Here is a 23471-nt window from a genome sequence, read left to right as displayed (position 1 = left end):
GCCGCCGCCGGTCACCGAGCTAATGAAGGCTCAGCAGGCGAACGTTTTCGTCTGCACGCATTCAGGGGCGGGACTTCCATAGGCTTTATGTGGTGGCCGGTTTTCGTGTTTTTTCACCTTTTTCAGGGCATTGAGTCCTGAGTCGGGACCGAAGAGAATGGAACAGGCGAGGAGAGGCGTTGGCCCCGGTGCCCAGAGGCGGCTGTGAGGCCCCCTGAGCCCGTAGTTGACGGCGGTGCCCTCGTTCCCGCCCCGCCCGCCAGCTCTTCCGGCTCCGTTCTTTCCACCGGCCGGTGACCCCGGTGACCGAAGCTGCGCCGATGAGGCCGGCTTAGGTGGGTGCTGCGTCTCCCGGGCCCCAACCCGGCCCGACTCCCGCCTCCGAGTCCTAAATACGGACGGAGGGGCGCCCGCTCGGTTCCCTGCCGGTCAGCCCCAGAGTCCAGAACAGAGGGCGGCCTTGGGAGGGGGGTCCCCTTTCAGCCCGTGGACTGGGGTGAGGGAGAGAGTTCCCTCGGGGGCCGACGGTGCACGGCTTGCAGGTGCTACAGAGTCGGCAGCATTGGGGAAACCTGGGGTCGCTTTTGTCGTGGACAGAGGGGGACGAAGTGTCTCACCTGAAACGGCAACCTGAGCAGGTGGAATCCATGGAAGGTTGTGAAGGGATTGGGGATGGGAGAACCGTGTCCAGAGTTAGAAGTTAAAAATTGGGAGAACGGGATGCGAATAGAGGCAGGGAGACTGCTGAGGAGACCACCGCGATAGACCCCAGGAGAATTATGGTAGAGGCTGGGCCAGGAAGGTAGCGCGACATGGGAGATGGGATGAGATTCTGCGTAGATTCATTGATAGAGCCTACAGGACTTTCTGACGTGCCATGTATAGCTGTGAGCAGAAGTAGGGAGCGAAGGACCATCTCAAGGTTTTGTTTGTTTTTGTTTTGTTTTTGCGGTTTTGGGGGGAAGCAACCACAAGGAGCAGGTTTCAGAAGATAATGAGTTAAATTTTGGATGTGTGACCCTAAGATACCTCAAGGTGGAGACGGCACGTAGGTATGTGGACATGAAGGTCTGGTTGCGGGGGAAGGGGGCTGGACTGAAGCCGTCAAAAGAGTGGAGGGTGTGGACTGAACCGGGGCATGGCCTGGGGATCAGATTGAGGAGGGAGATTTTTAAGGTTGTTATTTCTGATGGGCCCTGTAGTGAGTGTCAGGAGGGCTGAGACTTTGAGTTTGGGGCATTAGGGGTTTCATCCTCCCTGATGTTCTCTCCATAAAGGAGCATATCTGGCATAGGAGCTACTCTGGCCTGTGTCTGTAGAAAAGGATACCTGGATGTGATGAATTGCCGGCCTGGATGGAGATGAAGGTGTAAGGTCGTGTAGACTGAGCCCTGCAGGTCAGCTCTGCTCCTAGAGGAGAATCCCTGTGGGACAAAGAAATAGCCAGGTTTGTGGAGCAGATTGGTTCCAGACAAGCACACTGCTGACCCACCTCTTCTACCCCTCAGGGCAAGAGGAATGAGCACTATAGTCAAGGGACTCCTGCAGTGCACTTGAGGGGATCCTTTGCAAACAGGAAACAGGCTTGTTTGCAAAAAGGAAAAGTACCTGACCTGCCTGTTCAGACTCTCCCTACAACTCATTAAATTCAAAATGTATGAAACATACTTACTGATCAAAACATCTGTTAACCAGTATCCTTCTAAATATGTACACGTAGAGGGGCAGTTAGAAATGAAGACATTCAATAAATTAAATATAGGAACACTTTATAAAAAATTGCTTGAAATTTAATTTACCTGTAGTATTGGTAATACTTTAGGTGTTAGCAAATTTAGTGGAATGTTATATATTCCATTTTCTGAAAACCTTAAAAAGAAACAGGAGGAGTGGGATGAGTTGGGAGATTGTGATTGACATATACACACTACTGATACTATGTATAAAATAGATAACTAATGAGAACCTACTGTATAGCACAGGGAACTCTACTCAGTGCTCTGTGGTGACCTAAACGGGAAGGAAATCTAAAGATGGGATATATGTATATGTATAACTGATTCACTTTGCTGTACAGCAGAAACTAACACAACACTGTAAAGCAACTATACTCCAATAAAAACTAATTTAAAAAAAAAAGCAGAAACAATGCAAACCCACATTTTGAAAAACCCAGTCCCTTCATTTGCACTGAAAACATGAAAAATTGTGGATCTTATGTATAGTTACAGCTGACAGGTAGTGTGTCCTCTTATGTTTAATACTACTATCATCCTTATGAGGTAGAAACCATTGTTATCCCTATTTTACAGTGAAGGAATTGAGGCTCAGGGAGGTTCAGTCTTTAAGCAGAGTCACACAGCTGATAATAGTGACACTGAGGTCAGAGAAACAGCATAGACCATCAGGCTGAGACCATTTTGCGCCAGGGCAGGCCAGAGGTGATAGTCTAGCCCAGTCTGTAGACTCCTAACGTGGTTGCCCATTTCTCAGGACCTCCCTCTTCCCACAGGTTCCCATGGCATTTGCAGAAATGCTTATGGACCTGTACAGGTGAATGGAGGATGTGCCAGACCTTCAACCACCCCAGTTATCACCCTGATGGTTCTGCCACTCCCATATGAAGAATGCTGGTGGCCTGAGATTGTTCACCCATCCTTCTCCCTTCCTTGGGTCTGAAGTCCCTGTGGTTTCACCAAGGCCTAGGGTCTTGAACTCAGTCCCAGATTATATGGAGCTGTTCCCATTTCCAACAACTGATAGAGTAAGATGTGGAAGGATGTCGTGGGCACAGGATCCAGAATGTCCAGACGACTGGAGGTGAGACTGAGCTGGAATATTCAGGGAACTGCAAGTCTGTTACATGTGATAGGATTATGGGTAGGGGGAGTGAGTGGAGGGTAGGGGCACACAGTTATCAGGTCTCAATTACAACCTGAGGTTTTGGGCCTCTAATCCGAGGGAAGTAGGAGCTAGGGAAGGTTTGAAGCAGAGGAGCCAGGTATTTGACCCAGATTGTAACCGGCTGTGTCTAGCCACGGGAGATACTGTGTGGGAGGGAAGGTAGAGGTAGAGTGACCTGGGGGAAGTGACTGTGGTGGACGTTGGTGGTCGCTGGACAAGAGTCACTGCCGTGGAGGTAGCAGAGCGGTTGCCTTCTGTTTGTGTTCTGAACAGACCTGCCCACATTGAGTGATGTGGAGAGCGTAGGACTGGGAGATGAGATGGAAGGGGGAGTCAGAGGTGACCCCAAGTTTCTGGCTTTCTCTGGAAAGATGTGTTCTGGACACAGTGATCAGTGGAAATAAGGAGAGAGAGTCACTGGTGCCACTGGACCTTGTATCTCTTCCACACTTGGGAAGTGGGGGTGGAGGTTGAGGAGGGAATGGACGTGTGGGGGGAAAGAGTAAAGATCCTGGAGAAATGAGCTGTGCATTGATTGAACCATCCCCATTTTGGTGGGGACTTGTGGTTTTTACACACGTGGCCATACATTTCTCTCAGGAGGAGTGGGGGCTCCTTGATGAGGCTCAGAGACGCCTGTACCACCATGTGATGCTGGAGAACTTTGCGCTTCTCTCATGACTAGGTAAGGCCCTCATAACCCTCCCCCCATACCAGTGTCCTGGGCTGGGCTGTTTTTTCCAACCAAACCATGGGTAGTCCTTCTTCCTTGGTTTCCTAGCATATGTGTGTGGGAGCCATTCCCAGGCTGTGTGCACCGTACTGCCTCTCCCCAAGCAGCCCCATCCCGTGTTGCTCTGAAACCTTGCCTGTCCCTGGTCAAGTTACTCTGTTCAGATGCATGGAGGCCTTCCCCCTTCTTGCTGACGTTTTGGGGGGCCTGCCTGTGGCAGAAATACATGCTTACTACTTGTAAAGACCACTGACTCTGCGAGACCCTCCTCTGTAGTTCTTGCGATTTTTGAATGGGGGCCGTCGTGTGTCGGCTCGCTCTGGGGGCATGCTGTCCACTCCCTTTCCCTGTGTTTCACCTGGGTTGGTCTGTGCCAGGTCCCATAGAAGTGCTCACCATGAGGCAGAGGGAGGGGCCTGGGTGTCTTGACAGGATGGACATTACTCCATCAGTGCCAACAAGAGGTGGCTCTGGAGCTTAGGAGCTGGGAGAGGGTGTGTTGTCAAAGCTGGCTTCAAATCACACTGGAAGCCAGGCCTTTGTCCACCACTGGGTGATGCAAGGGACAGTGGTCACACTTCATTTCTACATTTTCTTTCCCATTGTCATTTCTAATCTTTCAGTCCTCGGCTCCCCTGACTTTTGTAGTCTCCACCTCCTATTTGTTCCTTTGCTGTGCTGTCAACATTTGACCCACACTTAAGCTATTTTGACATTTGCACATATCTTTTTTATCTAAGTTACAAGTTCCTGTATTTTTTTTTATTGAAGTATAATTGATTTACAATGTTGTGTTCATTTCTACTGTACAGCAAAGTGATTCAGTTATACATAGATATACATTCTTTTATTTTTTAATATTCTTTTCCATTATGGTTTATCACAGGATATTGAATATAGTCCCCTGTACTATACAGTAGGACCTTGTTGTTTATCCATCCTATGTATAGTAGCTTACATCTGCTAACCCCAACCTCCCACTCCATCCCTCCTCCAACGCCCTCCCCTTGGCAACCAACAGTCTGTTTTCTATGTCCATGAGTCTGTTTCACAGATATGGTCATTTGTGTCATATTTTAGATTCCACACATAAGTGAAATCATATGGTATTTGTCTTTCTCTTTCTGACTTACTTCACTTAGTATGATAATCTATAGTTGCATGCGTGTTGCTGCAAATGGTATTATTTCGTTCTTTTTCACAGTTGAGCAGTATTCTATTGTATATATGTAGCACATCTTCTTTATACATTCATCTGGCGATGGACATTTAGGTTGCTTCTATGTCCTGGCTATTGTGAATACTGCTGCTGTGAACATACGGGTGCATGTATCTTTTTGAATTAGAGTTTTATCTGGATATATGCCCAGGAGTGGGATTGCAGGATCATATGGTACTTCTGTTTTTAGTTTTCTGAGGAAGCCCTATAGTATTTTCCAGTGGCAGCACCAACTAACATTCCCACCAACAGTGTAGGAGGGTTCCCTTTTCTCCACACCCTCTCCAGCATTTGTTATTTGTAGAGTTTTTAATGAATGGCCATTCTATTTGCACATATCTTTAAACAGTCCTTGGATACCAACTACTGTGTCACAATCAGACATCTCTGGCTCTGGACACAACCTTCTACCCAGTACTCACTTCTCACCAGCAGCCATGGCCTTGTGGAAAGCCATTTTCAGAGGAGTGAGCTGGGGACCCTTCTCCTCCCTGCACTGTACCCCTTCCTTGTGTCCTTACCTACTGTCAGGGCTCTCCCATCATCTGAGCTTCCCAGGCGCAGCTCTGCACAGCAGGCCTTCTCACTGGCTCTGGCCCCTGTTGCTTATCAGCAGTCCTATGGATTTATTCGTGGGTGTGGGTGACACACATTTGTGGTGGGGCTGCTCCTCCCACCAGTGTCAACGTGCTTCACCAGCATTTCTCTGGTTTCAGGTTGTTGGCATGGAGCCCAGGATGAGGAGCCATCTTCAGAGCGAGGTGTTCTATAGAAGTGTCACTGGCCAGGACGCCAAAGCCAGGTCCCTCCATCTGGAACGCCCAGCCCTGTGAGACGTGCAGCTCACTCTTGAAAGACATTTTGTCCCTGGCTGAGCAGGATGGAATGCACCCTGGGCAAGGACTATACACTTGTGAGGCAAAGCTTTGCCAGCACCAAAAACGTCACATTAGAGAGAAACTTTCCAGAAAGGACAAGGGGAGGCCTTCATTTGTGAAAAACTGCACTGTCCACATGACACAGAGGACCTTCACATGCAGGGAAGGTGGGAAGGACTTGCCAGCCAGCACAGGCCTTCTCCAGCACCGGCCTCCTCATGGTGTGGGAAAGCCACATGGGGACATTGCAGATGGAGAGGCCTTTCAAAATGGGCAAAGTGATTACAAGTGCACTCAGTGTGGGAAAGCCTTCAGCCATAAACATACACTTGTTGACCATGAGAAGATCTACACTGGAGAAAAGCTTTATGAGAATAGGGAATGTGGGAAGGCCTTTCTTAGAAAGTCCCACCACGAGCAGCATCAGAAAGTCAACACTGAGCCTGGGCTTTATGAGCACTCAGAATGTGGAGTATTCTTTACAGAAATATCTGGCCTCAGTGACCACCAGAGAATTCACACAAGGCCAAGGCCTTTTGAGTGCAGCCTTCCTTAGACTGTCCCAACTCGTTGGTCACCAGAAAATCCACACTGAAGAAAGACCTTATGGTTGTAGTGAGTGTGGAAAATTCTTTAGGAACTGTTCCACACTCAGACACCAGAGAGTTCACACTGGAGAAAGGCCTTTTGAGTGCACTGAATGCGGAGAGCCTTCACCTGCAAACATAGGCTTGTTGAGTACCAGAAAATCCACAGTGGTGAAAAGACTTGAGTGTAGAGCATGTGGGAAAGCTTTCAGCCACAAAGACAAAGTTGTGAGCACCAGAAAATCCACACTGGAGAAAGGCCTTACGAGTGCAGCGAATGTGGGAAATTCTTTATGGACAGCTCCTCACTCATTATTCATTAGAGAATTCACACTGGACAAAGACCTTATGAATACGGCAAATGTGGGAAAAAATTTTTTTTAATTTATTTATTTATTTTTGGCTGCGTTGGGTCTTCGTTGCTGCACGCGGGCTTTCTCTAGTTGCGGGGAGCGGGGGCTACTCTTCGTTGTGGTGCACGGGCTTCTCATTGTGGTGTCTTCTTTTGTTGCCAAGCACGGGCTCTAGGGCGTGCGGGCTTCAATAGTTGCGGCGCACGGGCTCAGTAGTTGTGGCTCGTGGGCTCTAGAGCTCAAGCTCAGTAGTTGTGGCACACAGGCTTAGTTGCTCCACAGCATGTGGCATCTTCCTGGAACAGGGCTCGAACCCGTGTCCTCTGCATTGGCAGGTGGATTTTTAACCACTGCGCCACGAGGGAAGCCCCAAATGTGGAAAATTCTTTAGGTACCACTTCACCCTTATTAGACATCAGAGAAATCATACTGGAGAAAGGCCTTATGAGTGCATCGATGTAGGAAATCCTTTTGTTGTAGCTCCACACTCATTAGACATTGGACAAATCCCACTGGAGAAAGGCCTTATTCGTGCAGCTAATGAGGGAAATTTTTGTAGTAAAACTCCAGAGTCAGTACACATTAGCGAGTTCACGTTGATGTGAGGCCATATAAGAACAGCGAATAAGGGAACATCTTCACATACAACTCTGGTCTTGTTAAACACTTGAATTTACACTGGAGAAATGCCTTCTGAGTGCAGTGGATGTTGGAAAGTATATAGCCAAAACTCCATTCATTTGGCTCCAAAAAGTTCACACCAGAGAAAGAACTTATGAAGGAAGCAAATGGGGAAAGGACTTCAGCCGAAAGTCTGCTCTGATTGGCACTGTGAAGTACATATTATGTACTTCTGGGTTTTTTTTTTTTTCCTTCTTATTGTGTTAAAACACACACACATAAAACTTGCCATCTCTTAAGTATTTTAGTGTGCCGTTCAGTACTGTGAGGTACATTCACACTGTTGTGAAACCTAATCTCCAGAGCTCCTCTTGTTTTGCAAAAATGAAACACCCTGTACCCATTAAATAACAACTCCTACTCCTCTCCTTCTCCAGCCCCTGGCAACCACTGTTCTCTATCTCCTTGAATTTGAGTGCCCTAGCTGCCTCATGTAAGAAGAATCATACAGTTTTTATATTTTTGTTAAGACTTCATTTACCAGAATTTTACATTTCATGTATCACGTGTCCTGTTTCAGCAGTCCCTTCCTTTTTAAGGCTGAGTTATACTTCATTGTATGCATATACCACATCTTTATCCATTCATCTGGTGATGAAGACTTCCCTTGTTTTGATATTTTAGCTGTTGTAAAGAGTGCAGCTGTGAGAACGACTGCACAAATATCTCCTTGAGATCCTGTTTTCAGTTATTTTCAGTGTATAGCCAGAAGTGGAATTCCCGGATCATATGGTCAATTTTTTTTTTTTTTTAATTTTTGGCTGCATTGGGTCTTCATTGCTGCATGCGGCCTTTCTCTAGTTGTGGAGTGCGGCCTTCTCATTGCAGTGGCTTCTCGTTGCAGAGCACCAGCTCTAGGCACATGGGCTTCAGTAGTTGTGGCTTGCAGGCTCAGTAGTTGTGGCTCACGGGCTCTAGAGCGCAGGCTCAGTAGTTGTGGTGCACAGGCTTAGTTGCTCCATGGCATGTGGGATCTTGCGGACCAGGGCTCGAATCCGTGTCCCCTGCATTGGCAGGCAGATTCTTAACCACTGCACCACCAGGGAAGTCCCCAATCTATTTTTAATATTTTGAACTGTTTCCTTTATTGGCTGTACCATTTTATGCTCTCATCAAAGGTCCACAGAGTTCCAGTATCTCCGCATCCTCATCGACATAATTTTATTTTCCGTTTCATGTTTAATAGTAGCTATCCTAATGGATGTGAGGTAATATCTCACTGTAGTTTTGTTTATTTTAGTTTAATTTTTCTTTTTTATGGCTGCATCGGGTCTTAGTTGCGGCATGCGGGCTCTTTGTTGTGGCACATGGGCTTCTCTAGTTGTGGCATGCAGATTTTCTCTTCTCTAGTTGTGGCCCGTGGGCTTATCTCTAGGTGTGGTGTGCAGGTTTTCTGTTCTTAAGTTGTGGCCCGTGGGCTCCAGAGCGTGTGGGCTCTATAGTTGTGCATGCAGGCTCCAGAGCATGTGGGCTCTGTAGTTTGCAGCATGCAGGCTCTCTAGTTGAGGAGCGCGAGCTCAGTAGTTGTGGTGCGTGGGCTTAGTTGCCCTTTGGCATGTGGGATCTTAGTTCCCCAACTAGGGATCGAACCCGCATCCCCTGCATTGCAAGGTGGATTCTTTACCTTTGGACCACCAGGGAAGTCCCCTCACTGTAGTTTTGTTTAGCATTTCCCTAATGATTAATGATCATGTCTTCTTGGCCATTTGTGTATATTCTTTGTAAAAATCTCTATGTTTACCCCTTTAAAATTTTTCATATTGGTGAGTTGTAGCAGTTCTTTATATGATCTGGATACTGACCACTTATCAAATATATGATTTGCAAATGCTTTTCTTCCATTCAGTAGCTTGCCGTTTCACTCTGTTGATTGTGTCCTTTGCACAGAAGTTTGTACCTTTATCTATTTTTGCTTTTGTTTCCTATGCTTTTCATGTCAATGCCAAGAAGTTATAAATCCAATGTCATGAAGCTTTTCCCCTATGTCTTCATCTAAGAGTTTTTGAGTTTACATCGTACTGTCAGGTCTTTGTTCATTTTGAGCTCATTTTTGGGTGTGGTGTAAGGTAAGGGTCCAACTTCATTCATTTGAATGCAGATATCCACTGTAATTTGTTGGAGAGACTGTCCTCCTCCCAATTCCTCCTTGAATTGTGTTGGCACTCTTGTTGATTATTTGATCAAATATACTGGCTTCCAGTTCTGGGCACTCTGTTCTGTTTCATTGGCCTAAAGTTTTGTGTTTATGGCAGTACCAGTGTTTTGTTTTTGTTTTTTTAAATTTTTATTGGAATATAGTTGATTTACAATGTTGTATTAGTTTCAGGTGTACAGCAAAGTGAATCAGTTATTCGTATACATATATCCACTCTTTTTTAGATTCTTTTCCCATATAGACCATTACAGAGTATTGAGTAGAGTTCCCTGTGCTAGACAGTAGCTCCTTATTAGTTATCTTTCAGTTTTGAGTCCCCGGCTTGATGTTAGTCGTTTCCTCTTTTGGAGCAGCAGCTGATTAAGACCACAACCAATCACTGTCTGTATCAGGCACTCACACTCTGGACACCATCCCTTATGTCCCAGGGCCAGGGTACCAGGCAACTGGAGACAGCCTGTATGCCCCTGACCCAGTGAAATCATTCCAGCCAGGTCATCCATGGGGAGCCTGGGAAACCTAGGTAGCCCCAGAGCACTTGCTATACATAGGGTGCTCCCTACAGCTCCAGGTTGCTTACTGTGTCCCTGTATAACCCGTTGTGTGCCCCGCCTGATGCCCTTGTCTCATCCTAAGCCCTAGGTAACAGAATTCTGCTTTTTATCTACCCAAGTGTCACCAAGAACATTTAAATCTTACAAAACAACTACAAACCCAGAAGAGTGTTAAGAATGCAGTGAATGTTGAAAGTTAGTCAGCTATTAGCCTAAACTCAAACAGCACTGGTAAATTTAAATCGGAGAAACATCTTCGGAGTGCAGGCAACATGCTGTTTCCTTGTTCTATGTAATTGCAGAGCGACATTTTGGAGATTAGTCTTTGTGAAAGAGAACTCAGCCATAAATTGAACTTCATGCATCCAGACATCCCAGGAAGATTCTCTTAAGTACCAAGTATATTGGAAGCTTTCATGATAACACCTTGCACTTCCGGACCTGCCTGGAGTCCTTGCCAGAAATAAGTTGTTACCAGTATCTGTTACGTTAGCCTTCCCTCCTCTGCCACACGGCAGGGTGCCGGAGTGTGTATGAATCATCCTTACAGTGCTCGGGGGGCAGGAAGCTACACTTTCTCCCTTCATCTGGAGGACTCACCCGTCTCTTGACTTTTGGGGTATCTCATTCCCTTCCCACTGATTGTTTTGGGTGGGATATTACCCAGTTCTGGACAAGAGGACTCCAGCTGGCTTCTGTAGGCAGCTTGTGGAGATTTCCCTTCTTCGTGAGTATATTTGATTGACTTGTAAGGTTGGGTTGATTTTTCCACCCTCAGAGTCACCCGACCCAGGACTATAAGCAGAGCTTAGAAGGGTTTGAATTCCGCTCTATCCCCAGAATCAAAGCTCTCAGACACCATGTCCCATGACTCCAAGATTCAACCCTTCTCTCACTCATGAACTCAGGATACTTTTCTGCCATAGCAGCAGAATTGTTTCACTGCATGCACCTGCTTTCACATATGTGTACCATACTTAATGACGAGCTCCTTCCCTGCTCAAGGGCAGGACCCATATCTCTGTCATCCATGTCATCCCGCTACTCAGAACACAGTGCTTGGTGGGTGGAGCAGCAAGGCCACAGCCGGCCCCTCTGAGTGACCACAGATATGAAGACAAGGCAGAGAAAACTGGATGGTGAGAGAATGAACCCTAGTGGGTCATTCACCCACTGGGATGCATCTCATACGTCTTGCAGTTTGGGGCCCAGGTCCCTTTATGGGCCACCTTGTCCCAAGGAGCTCCCAGTTATGGAAAGAATAACCCTCTGCTTTGAACCAATAATTGTTTCCTGAGAGTGGATTCTCCGACTCTCATGGATCCCAGGGCTCAGATTCATGTACAGCTACAGCTACAACCCAGACAATCATCTTGAGAGGAGATATAAGAGGGTAGTGTCTTCAAAATGCAACTTACTTTCCTACAGAATACAGGAGCCACACAAACTATTCCCAAAACATTATAAATTTAGCGGAAAAAATGATTTTTTTTCTGAGAGCTGTGTGTGCAATAACAATATTGGATAAAACACCACATAAAGGGTTCGTGTCCACCTTGGCAACACAAAAGTATTTATTTGATCATATAAAAGGCTCCAAGGAGGGCTCAACTGGACAGTACTTTTTTTAAAACCAAAGGTCATATTGATTATTTCATGCAGCTTTGAAATTAGCCCCAAAGACAGTCCCAAAGGAGGAATTTCAACACACCCTGACTGATAAGAGCATCCTGAGAATAAGACCACAGTAGTAACTGTGAAACCCATACGTGGCTACCTGTATGCATCCTGGTTTGCCTGTTAAAGTTCCAGTCACTTTACAATGCTTCACAGAAACTTTTTTCCCCCTGCAAAAAGCACTATTTTTTTCCATTTGGCCCAAGGCTTGGCGAGGGCTCCAGGGTGGTTAACAAGCTGCCCAGTGGCTTCAGAGAGAGGCTTCAGGGAGAAGCCCTGACCCCAGAGGGGCTCCTCACAGGCCGCTGGGCTCCAGGGGCTCCTAGTGGTGCTTGAGGCTGTGCCTTTGGAAGAGACACTCGCCCAGCCCAGCCTGGGGGCTGGGCAGTCTGCAGAGGTTGGTCAGGTGGTCGCCCATCTTCTTGATGAGTTTCACCTGCTCTTCCAGGAAGTGGTTCCAGGAAGTCCAGAGGCGGAGTCTGCGCGGGGAGAATCCAGGGCCTGCGGATCCACAGGGCCTGGTGCGGGTTCTTCTCCGTCAGCCGGGCGGCTTCCATGACGTCCTGGGCTTTACCCACTGCTCCTGGGACGGCTTCGGCACGTCCTGGAAGCGGGCGCGGCCACTGCGCTGCTTTTGCCTTTTCCGGTGAGCTCGGGCCCTCCGGCTTCTCCTCGGCCAGTTCGTCAAACGATGTCTCACGCCCTCGCGAGCTGCTGCGTCGGGGTCGAAAGAGAAGCGCAGAGACGGGTAGGTGTGGGAGAGCGGCAGATGCGCGTTACCAGGCGGGTGACGGCGGCCTCCACCTGGCGGAGTAATTGTGACGAATCTGGGAGCTCATGCTTGGTCGGCAGTACGGAGCTAAGCTCAGAAAATGGTGTGGGCTGGTCCCGGAGGCCGAGGAGAGCTGAGTGGGTGGTTCCAAGGTTGTGACTGGAAAAAAGCTTGGAGGGTGGTCAGAGTCTGGAGGAAGGGGCGTCCCTGGGTCTGTTCTGTCCAAATGCTGTTGAAGTGAGAGACAGATCTGCCGGACGGCCAAGAAACTTTTATAAAATTAAGCAATGAGCTTTTTTCCCCATGTTTGTTTTTCTTAATTTAACTTAGCTATGTGTTTTATTGTCTTTGCTGTAGTCGCAGTTCAGCACATAGAAAATTAGAAACGCCCATCTACGCAGGAGTAAAGGCTTAAAGAACACCAGGAAGAGGAAAGACTTAGGACTCACCTGGGATGGCCACACAGCTACGTGATCATCCTCACCCCTCTGGGTAAAACACAAACCTCCCAAACAATGGCTAACAATCCAGGGAAATAATTCCTCCCTTCCCCCAAACCATCCTTGATCCGCTGTCCCTGAAACTTCCTCAACGCATACTGACCCTCCAGTAGAGACCATAACCTCCCCCAACTGTCCCCTTCAGACTGTGAGTCCTGGGCCTTGTTAGCAGGCATTTTGGATATAGTTTTCTGCTACCGGGGCTTGGGCTGATTGCTTCCATCACGTGACCTTTAGTGTTTACATTCGGTCTTCAAACGTGAGAGACCGCAGGTTGTGGCAAGATGAGCACCCGGCTCCTGTTCTGGCTGCCATCAGCACATCATCAAGCCTGCAGGGATGGTGCTAGGGTGGGGAAGAGCAGGGGTTATCTCCCAGCCAGGTTGAGACCACCTGTCACACTCGGTCCATGTGCATGATTGTGTGATCCTGTGTGTATATCCACACACTAGGCTTTTGGGCCTCCCTATCCCATGCTTGTCTCACAAGTCTCCCTGGAGCATTTGTGCATTTGTGTCCTCATACCTGGTGTGGTAGTTCAGCACCTCTCTGTATTCCCACAAGCCTCTGATGTGTGTCACATACACTGGCTGTGTGTCTCATGACTATCACATGTCTTTTCTGTTGTGGACGTGGTGTGATGCATGTGTGTGCGTAGCCTTGTTGAGGGGTGTCAGCATGCAGACCTCATCACAGTGTCCCCAGGATGCCTGTGCATGGGCCTTCAAGTTGTGCTGAGGTGTATCATTATTGTTACCGGACTCAGTGGGTCCTTCCATTGGGGTGCATAGCCAGTGAACACACCAAGTACTTTCAGTTAAAGCAGAAGTATTTATTACTTGTGACAAGTAAGGAGACAGGGAGATAGCTCTCAAAGCACTGGACTGAAGTATTAAGCCTGGGGGGCATGCATATTCAAGAAAGGGCCGGCATGGAAAAGGTTACTGTAGGTTGCCAAAATCTGCAAGCAAGCAGGCACTGGGTTGCTTGCTCACAGTGTGTTATCTTGTTCACTGGGATTCACCGTAACCTTTTCGGAATGTTGGGTATTTGGAGCTTTCTGCCATGAATGTCCTTCAATCTCTTTTCTTAGAGCATTTCCGTTAGCAAACTTCTAATTCTGAATTCTTTCTCTGTCCCTTTGAGACGTACATAAAGCTTTCGAAAAGCTAAATAATCCTCTTGTCAGTTTTACAACCGTGTAAAAATGTGCTCCCGGGATTTTAATTTATGGAGGTGACTGAGTGAGGATAGGAGAGGCTACTGCCATTGAAAGTTCCCCAAGGAAACGACAGGCACAGCAGGCCATGTAAGGCCACATGAAGCCTGTCACATGCAGGTGTCAGGAAGCAGAGAGGAACTGGGGCTGTGCCTTTATGACCACAGTGGCGGGAAGAACTAGGTAGTGACCTCCACTAGTGGGCAGGAAGCAAAAACACACATGCTATAGCTGGGAATTTGTAACCCGTGGCCATGAGACCCGCTCGGAAGTGGGCCGGGACGGAACGAGGTCGGGGATCCGGGCGGCCGGCAGTGCGCCCTCGCCGGCCAGCGATCCGGATCCGTCCCGCTAATGTTCCCGCCGGTTGTCGGGTGCCATCTGGCGGTCACGTTTATATCGTCCCTTCCCGTCCGGAGCTCGGGCGACGTCTGCAGGGGATGGGATTCGGCCGCGATGCCCGAGGCAGAGTTCCGGGAGGCCGGCGGGGCTGGCGGGATCGTCCGGGTCTGGCCGGGCGGGCGCGCTTCCTGCTCTCTCCGGAGGTTGTACCTGCAGATTCATAGGGAAGAGGCTGGGGCCCATCCGACCGCCGAGGGGAGCGGGAGGGGGCTCTCCCGGGTCCGGAGGTGGGAACCGGGCCGGGTGGGGAGGCTCGAGGAGGGCGTGAGCCGTTCGGCCGCGGGCTCGCGTGGTACGCTCTGCAGAGGTTCCTCCGCGGGGTTTTCCAGGGTCCTGAGCCAGAGGCCGGACGGACCAGCTCTGCCCGCGGGCGAACCAGGAGGGCAAGCCGGGCCGCCTCTGCCCCCGGGGTCGGGGGGAGAGGGAGGGAGGGGCCGGGCCGGGCCGTCAGCAGGTTCTGTCATTTTTTTCACAAGGGAATTAGTGATGCAGCCCTGGTCTCCAGCTGTGAAGGGCTTCCCCACTTCTCAAGAGGTAAACATTTCTTCCATCACAGCGAAGAGGTTTTTTTTTTTTTTTTTTTTTTTAAAAAAAAAGGTCTGGAGCCACCTCTTTGGAAAGAAAACATCAAGGAAGATGGTGCCTCCGTCTCCCAGTTGCTGCGGTAGGCGTCGGGTCCTACGTTTCCGGTCATAAAGACACAGATGGGAAGTTTAGGATTGCTTTGGATAAAGGTGAAGAGCTCCTGCAGAGCATCACTCGAATTCCCAGGCACATTTAGGATAAACTAACAAATGGGGCAGTCAAGTCCTCTCACCTGAAGGCAAGTGAGTGTTCATCTTGGCGTTTGCGTTGAATGGGCTCTATCTGCTTGGTGTATCATGAATGGGTGCGATTTCTGTCTTTACAATGTCTTTAGTGCGTTGTCTGTGACGTGCATCACAGTTTAGTTTTGTGCTCGTAGAACAAAGTATGTTTTTTCCCTACTTTGTGGAGAAGGTCTTGTTTTATTATCTCCCCAACATTGGTCACCGTGTCAAACAGTATCAGATCCAATACAGGTGAAAGTGAGAAACGTGGCAAATCCTAAAACACCGCCTATTGCAAGAAGGAAGAGTATTTTCTAGTATCAATTCTGTAGGCTAAAGGGGGGATTAATTACAAATGGCAGGAGAAAACTTTTGGTTTCAGAAGTGTAACCCCTGTGCCAATGTTTTTCAAACCCTGCACTTAAAATGCATTTTATTTTTAAGTTGATTATACTTAAAGCTTTTTAAAAAGCAGAATTACGTTCTGGAATGCGGAAGGACCACCTTCAGGTTGAATAAAAATTGCTATCCACACTTGCAGAAGTCAGAGAAGCTACTATGAATTAAGGGCTAATGGTAATGGTCTGTTACAGTGAAAGGATACAGATGAAAAGCAGGAAAGATGGCACAACAGGACAAAGTCACGGAGGGACTACATTGCCAGTTTCCTGGGCCCTGTCACTTAGGTCTCACAGCATCTGTGGGTGACAATATGAAGTGTACTGCTAGCGGGGGACCTCACACAAGACCTGGTGTTATAGAGGGTTTTCTTAATATGTCACACACAAGGGACACCTGTGTGGCTGAACTTATTCTCTAGCTTCTCTGAATGTCAAACTGCTACAGAAGACCCTAAGGCTCCCCCTACCCACTGGTATGTCAAATTATTAGTATAAATTAGGTAGCATGGCACAAGGCCCCGGGTAAATAAACACACTCTTATTAGTCCAAATGTTTCAAGGGCTTAGAATGAATACAGATTGGACAACTCAGGCCTATGATGTAATCCTTTATACAGATCAAGTAAAAATACTCAAAACCCCTACTCCTGTTTTAGCACATGTTGGTATTATCTATGTTCTCAACCTTATTTATGGGCATCTGTATAAGGGAAGTAGTAGAAAGGAGTGCTACAGCATGTGTTCCCAAGTCCACATTGGATGACCTTGAAACCATGCCCCCATAGGGTTAACAGAAGCTGATGACAACTTCTTGAGCTAGAATTACAGAAAAAGGAACAAATAGCATGTCAAAACCCCTCTGCTTGTGAACTGCCTTAATTGGTTAAGCTCACTTTGGTGGGTTTTTTTCCTACTTGCATATGCTCCTTGGGCCATGTTAGGTTTTCTCTTCTCTAGTTGAGGAGTGGTGGGCTCAGTAGTTGTGGCATGTAGGCTTAGTTGCCCCTCCACATGTGGGAGCTTAGTTCCCTGACCAGGGATTGAATCACCCTCATCCCCTACGTGGGAAGGTGGATTCTTTACCACTGGACCAACAGGGAAGCCCCCCACTGTAGATAACACCTCTGACGGGTGGGGTCACTGCAGGAAGGGGTTTCTTAGGAACTTGGAGTCAGCTCTTGTCCAGCCAGCTATGCGTGAAGAACAGAAGCCTCTAATGCAGATACACCTGCACACACTGACTACGCCTCACCTTTTCTCTCTGATTGCCCTTTCCCCCACCTAGGACCACCCTGCCTCTTTGTCCCCTACAGCACCTCACCTCCAGGAAGGTGGTTGTGAGACTTTTTGTCTCCTGGCTTGCTGCCGTGTGAGTGAAATTCCTTTCCTGCAAGCTTTGATATCCCAGTGTTTGGCTTCTTGCACCTCTGGTTCAGTAAAATAACCTCCTGTTCACAGTGAGAAACTCCCCACAGTTGGAGTATTCGTACCAGGGAAATCGGCAAGCACAACAAGTGGGGGGGGGGGGGGTTGGGGTTTTTTTTTTTTTAAAGTAGGTGTCTAGCTAGACTTACAGTAATGGAAACTATGTTAATAGTGAGGACTACATGTGGGGTACTAAATGTAATGTTTATTCCATCCAGCAAAGTCACGGAGAAAAATCAAGTTGCAATACATTTCTTTTTATTGTCTCCACAGTAGCTAATAAAAAGACATTTAATCAAAGAAGACATACACCTGGCAAATGAAGACAGGAATGTTCAACATCCTGAATCACTAGGGAAATGCATCAGACCACAGTGAGGCATGTATCCACACTTTTAAAACAGGTAATATTCAAAACACTAACCATACCAACCCCACTACTGGTGAGGAACACAGGAGATGGAAGGTTCCCATACTGTTAGAATGCAAAAGGGATACAACCCTGTTCATTCATTTTGAAATATGAAGCCAGGGGCTTCTGTGGTCCAGGGGTTAAGACTTCTCTGTACTTCCACTGCAGGGGCCACAGGTTTGATCCCTGGTTGGGGTAGATGCACCATCATGGTGTGTGATGTGGCCAAAAAAAAAAAAATTAGAATATGAAACATAAAGACCCCGTGACAGTAAGTCAGAAAGTACAGCATAGCTCCTGAAAAGCTTCCTACAAACCTCGTACTCACAGGCAGTCTGCACACTAGGGCTGTTCAGATGTATGGCATTCAACTTCCGTTGATGAGTTGCTCACAGAGCCTATTCAGTATGATGTATTAACTAAGGAGACAGCTCATTTGCCAAGCTCTCCTCATCTCATTTGAAGGCCTTTCTCCAGTAGGAACTCTGGTGACAGATGAGGTTATAGACCTTTGGCTGAAAGCTTTCTTACATTTGCTGCACTCATATGGTCTTTTTCTGTGGTGTGACCTGTTTGTTCACTAAAGCTGGGTGCTTTGGCTGAAGAATTCTCCATATTTAGCTCATGCATGTGTTTTTTTTCTCCAGTGTGACTGTCTTCATAAGGCCTCTCTCCTGTGCAGACTCTCACGCTCTGCAAGCCTATACATCCAGGGGTAGACTTTCCTACATTCATGGCACTTAGAGACGTTGACCATTGTGAAACACCGCTGTGCAGCCACCATCCTTTTGTGGAGTGACCTGGTGCTGGAGAAGGCTAGAGCTACCAGGGAAATCCTTCCCAGCCTCCTGGCATATGAAAGAGTTCTTGGATGCATAGACTATGTGGCTCCTTATAAAGGCCTTACCCATGTCTCTTCTAAAGAGTTTCCCTCCACTGTGCTGGTGAAATTTCACACCTGACACACACAGTTTCTGGCCAGGAATTGTTCCCCAGTCTTCAGCTACACACAGCCAGGCAGCACCTCTCCCAGGGATAGGACTTCCAGATGGACAGGTCTGTCTTTGAAGTATTTATTCGTGGCACTTCTACAGAAACATTCTGCTCAGAAGGTTATCTCCTTGTGCTCTGCTCTGTGCCAACAACCTGAAAGCAGAGAAATGACACAATGATGGGAGTGCACACAGAAATGTGGTACACAGTCACTGGCTTTGGCAGCAAAACACTGTGGGGCACAGGACATGATCCTGATATAATTTGAACCCCTGATGCCAAATCAATGGAGCCAAGCCCACTTTGAGCCCCTCATGCTGGGGCTTGGAGTCATGTCCACTCTGTCATGTACCCAGGGTTCACCTCCCAGCTCCAGATGGACAACAACACGGGACCTAGAAAATGCAAGTCCTAAGGGAAAGACAGGACAGGTGAGCAGTCAGTACTAGCCCAGGAAAACAACCAATCCCCAAAAAAACCTCAGGAAAGAAACACAGTATCACAAAATGAACCAGTGACCATGCTGGATCCCAACAATTCCTGGTACAGTCAGGGCCCAGGAAATATCAGCTGCAAGGGGGCAGAACCTGGAGCACAGAGGTGCATGGGTCTACAGACTCAATTTAGCAGGGAGTGGCTGAGACTAATGGAACCCACTGAACTAATTCCAAGTCTTATGTCCCAGAAAAACTTCACTGAAAAAACTTCAGAGCTGCTGGTATTGGGGATACTTCTAAAAGGAAGTCATATACACACTCACTCAGCCTTGGCACCAATAACACAGATGAGAGGGAAGCAGTAATAGAGATATGCCCACTGTCTAGCTGTGAAAAAAGACTTGCCTTTGGAAAAAAGGGGAAAGGCAGAGAGACCTGCCCAGGATGCTGAGAGGTGGGAGGGCCTTACCCAATGACACAACAAGTACAGAGGTCTCCAGGATCACATCAGAGGACAGGAATCTCTGCGCCTCATTAAAGAAGCTTCCATTCCTCCTGGGAAAAGTACACAGCCATGTCCTCAAAGGTCACAGGGCCCTGTGATGATGGGACAGATTTGTACATAAGCAGCCTCTCTCCCCATAAGTACTTCTAACCCTAGCCCGTACTCACTCTCGGTTCATCATCCACCCCAGCTCTGTGACATAGAGGGCAGTGGGGCGCAATAACTCTTCATGCTTCCCTGATCAGTACGTACAACCCTGAGCAACAACAGGCAGGTGGACAGATAGATACCATCTAATCTGTGAGCCTGGTATGCAGGGCCCTTTCCCTTTCCTCCAAGACAACAGCCTGAGTGTACCCACTATCATGTCTCCCAGACACAAGCAAACTTAGCCCCATCCTTCTCTCTTATACTCCTAGTACTAGGGCCTGGGGCAATTACTTCATACACCTTCCCCACATGCATATTACTCACTGGACCTCCTCATACATTACATGTCTGCCATCATTCTCAGAACAGAAACCTCGTGCTACCATTCTAACTCTGGCCCCCTTGCTCTCTGTCCTTACCAGTTGTTAATAAAGACCTACAAGTCCTAGAGCACTCCTATCTCAATCACATCCTCAAGCATTTGTATGTATTAGCCCCATTACTAAGACAACCTTTCATGTCTCAGTCCACTGGCTGCCAAAACTGGGAATCTGTCCATAAAACCTAGGGTCTACAGACACCAAGTCCATGAAGACACCTGACACCAGTGCAGGGGCCATAAGTAATTCTGCTGAATGTGAAACATTAATGAGTGAACCATTTAATATTTCAGGCAAAGACAAATACTCAAGAGAAAAATAAAGCATGTAAAAGAGACCAGAAAATGTTATAGAGTTGTGCCATCAGGTCATGTGGATACCTTGAGAAAAGGCTGTCCAGAAGTGGGACAAAAAAGTGCAAAGCCTCTCTATCAATCAGAGTCATGCAGCATCCATGAGGCTAGTGTGACTGGAGCCCAGTGAGCCAGAAGAATAAGGGATTGTGTTGGGGAGGAAATGGTTCTTCTTCCTTTTCAAATTTTACTTTGGTTATATTAAAAAAAAAAAACTCCACCTTACATAATCCATAGATTAAATTCTGATTTGGAATTATGCTAACATTATATAATAGGATTCAAGAATATGTACTTTTTATATTTATCCACCATATTCTTTGATATATCCATTTTTTTCTTTCCATACCTGTTCAGAGAGACTATCTGTAATTTCCTACTAGCTTCTCCAGGGGTAGAGATCATGAACCACAATTTACTGAATTCACATCGAAAATGACTCTGAAAAAGGGGTTTCTTGCCAGAATCAGAGTAAAAGTGCTTGGCCTCCAGCAGTTGGGGATAACTGGGCATCATTGCTGACTCTTTAAACTTAAAAGAACTGCAACAAGCTATAGGACTTGATCTCTAGTCCATCTGCATTGTAGAAACACAGAAATACCTTCTTGAGTTCTTAACATCTTGCTAGGGATTCACAAAGCATTATAACTTTTTACACTTACAATGATTCATTTTATCACCCTTAAAACAAGTATTTTAACAAGATATCTTAATCATTTATGATTTTCCACTAAAATAAATATTATTCGGGAACTTCCCTGGTGGTCCAGTGGTTAAAAATCTGCCTTCCAATGCAGGGGATTGCAGGTTTGATCCCTGGTCAGGGAACTAAGATCCCACATACCGTGGTGGGGCAACTGAGCCCGTGTGCTTCAACGAAAGATCCTGTGTGCTGCAACTAAGACCTGACACAGCCAAAAATAAATAAAACAATACATAAGCATTATTTGAAGAGTACAATCACATAGAAGATTAGGCAATCTACCTGAAAAAGAAATCAGAGTAATGATAGTAAAGATGATTCAAAATCTCAGAAAAAGAATGGAAACAGATGGAGAAGATACAAGAAATGTTTAAAAGAAAGGTAGATTTGATGAACAATACAATAACTAAAATGAAAAATACACTAGAGGGATTCAATAGCAGAATAACTAAGGTAGAAGAACGACTAAGTGAGCTGGATGACAGAGTGGTGGAAATAACAACATTTAATGAACCAACATTTGCATTATAAGGGTCCCAGAAGAAGAGATAAGAGAAAGGGCCTGAGAAATATTTGAGGAGATTACAGCCGAAAACATCCCTAACATGGGAAAGGAAACACTCACCTGAGTCCAAGAAGTGCAGAGTCCCATACAGGATAAACCCAAGGAGAAACACACCAAAACACATATTAATCAAAGTGATACAAATTAAACACAAAGGAAAAATATTAAAAGCAACAAGGGCGACTCCCTCTTGCGAGAGCACCAGAATCACAACTGGCTGCTGGACAATCATCGACAGGAAGACACTGGACTTCACCAAGGAGGATACCCCACGTCCAAGGACAGAGGAGAAGCCACAGTGAAATGGTAGGAGGGGTGCAATCAGAGTAAAATCAAACCCCATAACTGCTGGGTGGGTGACTCACAGACTGGTGAACATTTATACCACAGAAGTCCACCCACTGGAGTGAAGGTTCTGAGCCCCACATCAGGCTTCCCACAGAAGTCCACCCACTGGAGTGAAGGTTCTGAGCCCCACATCAGGCTTCCCAACCTGGGGGTCCGGCAACGAGAGGAGGAATTGATTGCAGGACTTCGACAGGACTGGGGAAAACAGAGAACCCACTCTTGGAGGGCGCACACAGGAATAGTGTGCACATCGGGACCCGGGGGAAGGAGCAGTGACCCTGGGGGAGACTGAACCAGACCTACCTGCTAGTGTTGGAGGGTCTCCTGCAGAGGCGGGGGCTGGCTCTGTTTCACCGTGGGGACAAGGACACTGGCAGCGGAGGTTCTGGGAAGTACTCCTTGGCATGAGCCCTCCCGGAGTCTGCCATTAGCCCCACCAAAGAGCCCAGGTAGGCTCCAGTGTTGGGTTGCCTCAAGCAAAACAACCAACAGGGAGGGAACCCAGCCCCACCCATCAACAGTCAAGTGGATTAAAGTTTTATGGCGCTCTGACCCGCCACAGCAACAGTCAGCTCTACCCACCACTAGAACCTCCCATCAAGCCTCTTAGATAGCCTCAACCACCAGAGGGCAGACAGCAGAAGCAAGAAAAACTACAATCCTGCAGCCTGTGGAACAAAAACCACATTTACAGAAAGATAGACAAGATGAAAAGGCGGAGGGCTAATATACCAGATGAAGGAACAAGAAAAAAACCCAGAAAAACAACTAAATGAAGTGGAGATAGGCAACCTTCCAGAAAAAGAATTCAGAATAATGATAGTGAAGATGATCCAGGACCTTGGAATAAGAATGGAGGCAAAGATCGAGAAGATGCAAGAAATGATTAACAAAGACCTAGAAGAATTAAAGAACAAACAAACAGAGATGACCAATACAATAACTGAAATGAAAACTACACTAGAAGGAATCAATAGCAGAATAACTGAGGCAGAAGAACGGATAAGTGACTTGGAAGACAGAATGGTGGAATTCACTGCTGCGGAACAGACTAAAGAAAAAAGAATGAAAAGAAATGAAGACAGCCTAAGAGACCTCTGAGACAACATTAAACGCAACCACATTCGCATTATACGGGTCCCAGAAGGAGAAGAGAGAAAGGACCAGAGAAAATATTTGAAGAGATTATAGTCAAAAACTTCCCTAACATGGGAAAGGAAATAGCCACGCAAGTCCAGGAAGCGCAGAGAGTGTCATACAGGATAAACCCAAGGAGAAACACGCCGAGACACATAGTAATCAAAGTGGCAAAAATTAAAGACAAAGAAAAATTATTGAAAGCAGCAAGGGAAAAAT

General features: G+C 47.0%; 1 protein-coding gene and 2 long non-coding RNA genes across 8 annotated transcripts in view; 2 read left to right on the top strand and 1 right to left on the bottom strand.

Moving 5' to 3' along the window:
- Position 1: 1 nt before the first annotated feature.
- LOC309648331 lies at positions 2–2649 on the top strand. The gene is made up of 4 exons (XR_014256589.1): positions 2–335; positions 966–1052; positions 1278–1447; positions 2513–2649. It is a non-coding gene; the product is annotated as an uncharacterized lncRNA (long non-coding RNA).
- An 832-nt stretch (positions 2650–3481) lies between these two features.
- On the top strand, positions 3482–18418 carry LOC309648328. 6 transcript variants are annotated; one of them, XR_014256580.1, is made up of 5 exons: positions 3482–3589; positions 5573–10791; positions 12871–13005; positions 15232–15461; positions 18329–18418. It is a non-coding gene; the product is annotated as an uncharacterized lncRNA (long non-coding RNA). The 6 variants fall into 6 exon arrangements; XR_014256581.1 differs by having other exon boundaries at positions 12190–13005; XR_014256582.1 differs by having other exon boundaries at positions 5573–12489.
- The window catches only part of LOC309648143 (zinc finger protein 671-like), a 78067-nt gene continuing 61382 nt past the window's right edge, over positions 6787–23471 (bottom strand). Inside the window, exon 7 of the mRNA XM_082436419.1 lies at positions 6787–14784. The gene's annotated coding sequence lies outside the window, so the exon portion shown is untranslated. The remainder of the gene's footprint in view (positions 14785–23471) is intronic.

Source organism: Balaenoptera physalus (genome assembly GCF_965194825.1).
Source record: "Balaenoptera physalus genome assembly, chromosome: 19".
Taxonomy (NCBI): Eukaryota; Metazoa; Chordata; class Mammalia; order Artiodactyla; family Balaenopteridae; genus Balaenoptera; species Balaenoptera physalus.
The sequence above is the reverse complement of the archived record's forward strand: the minus strand, read 5'-3'. Positions and strand labels throughout refer to the sequence as shown.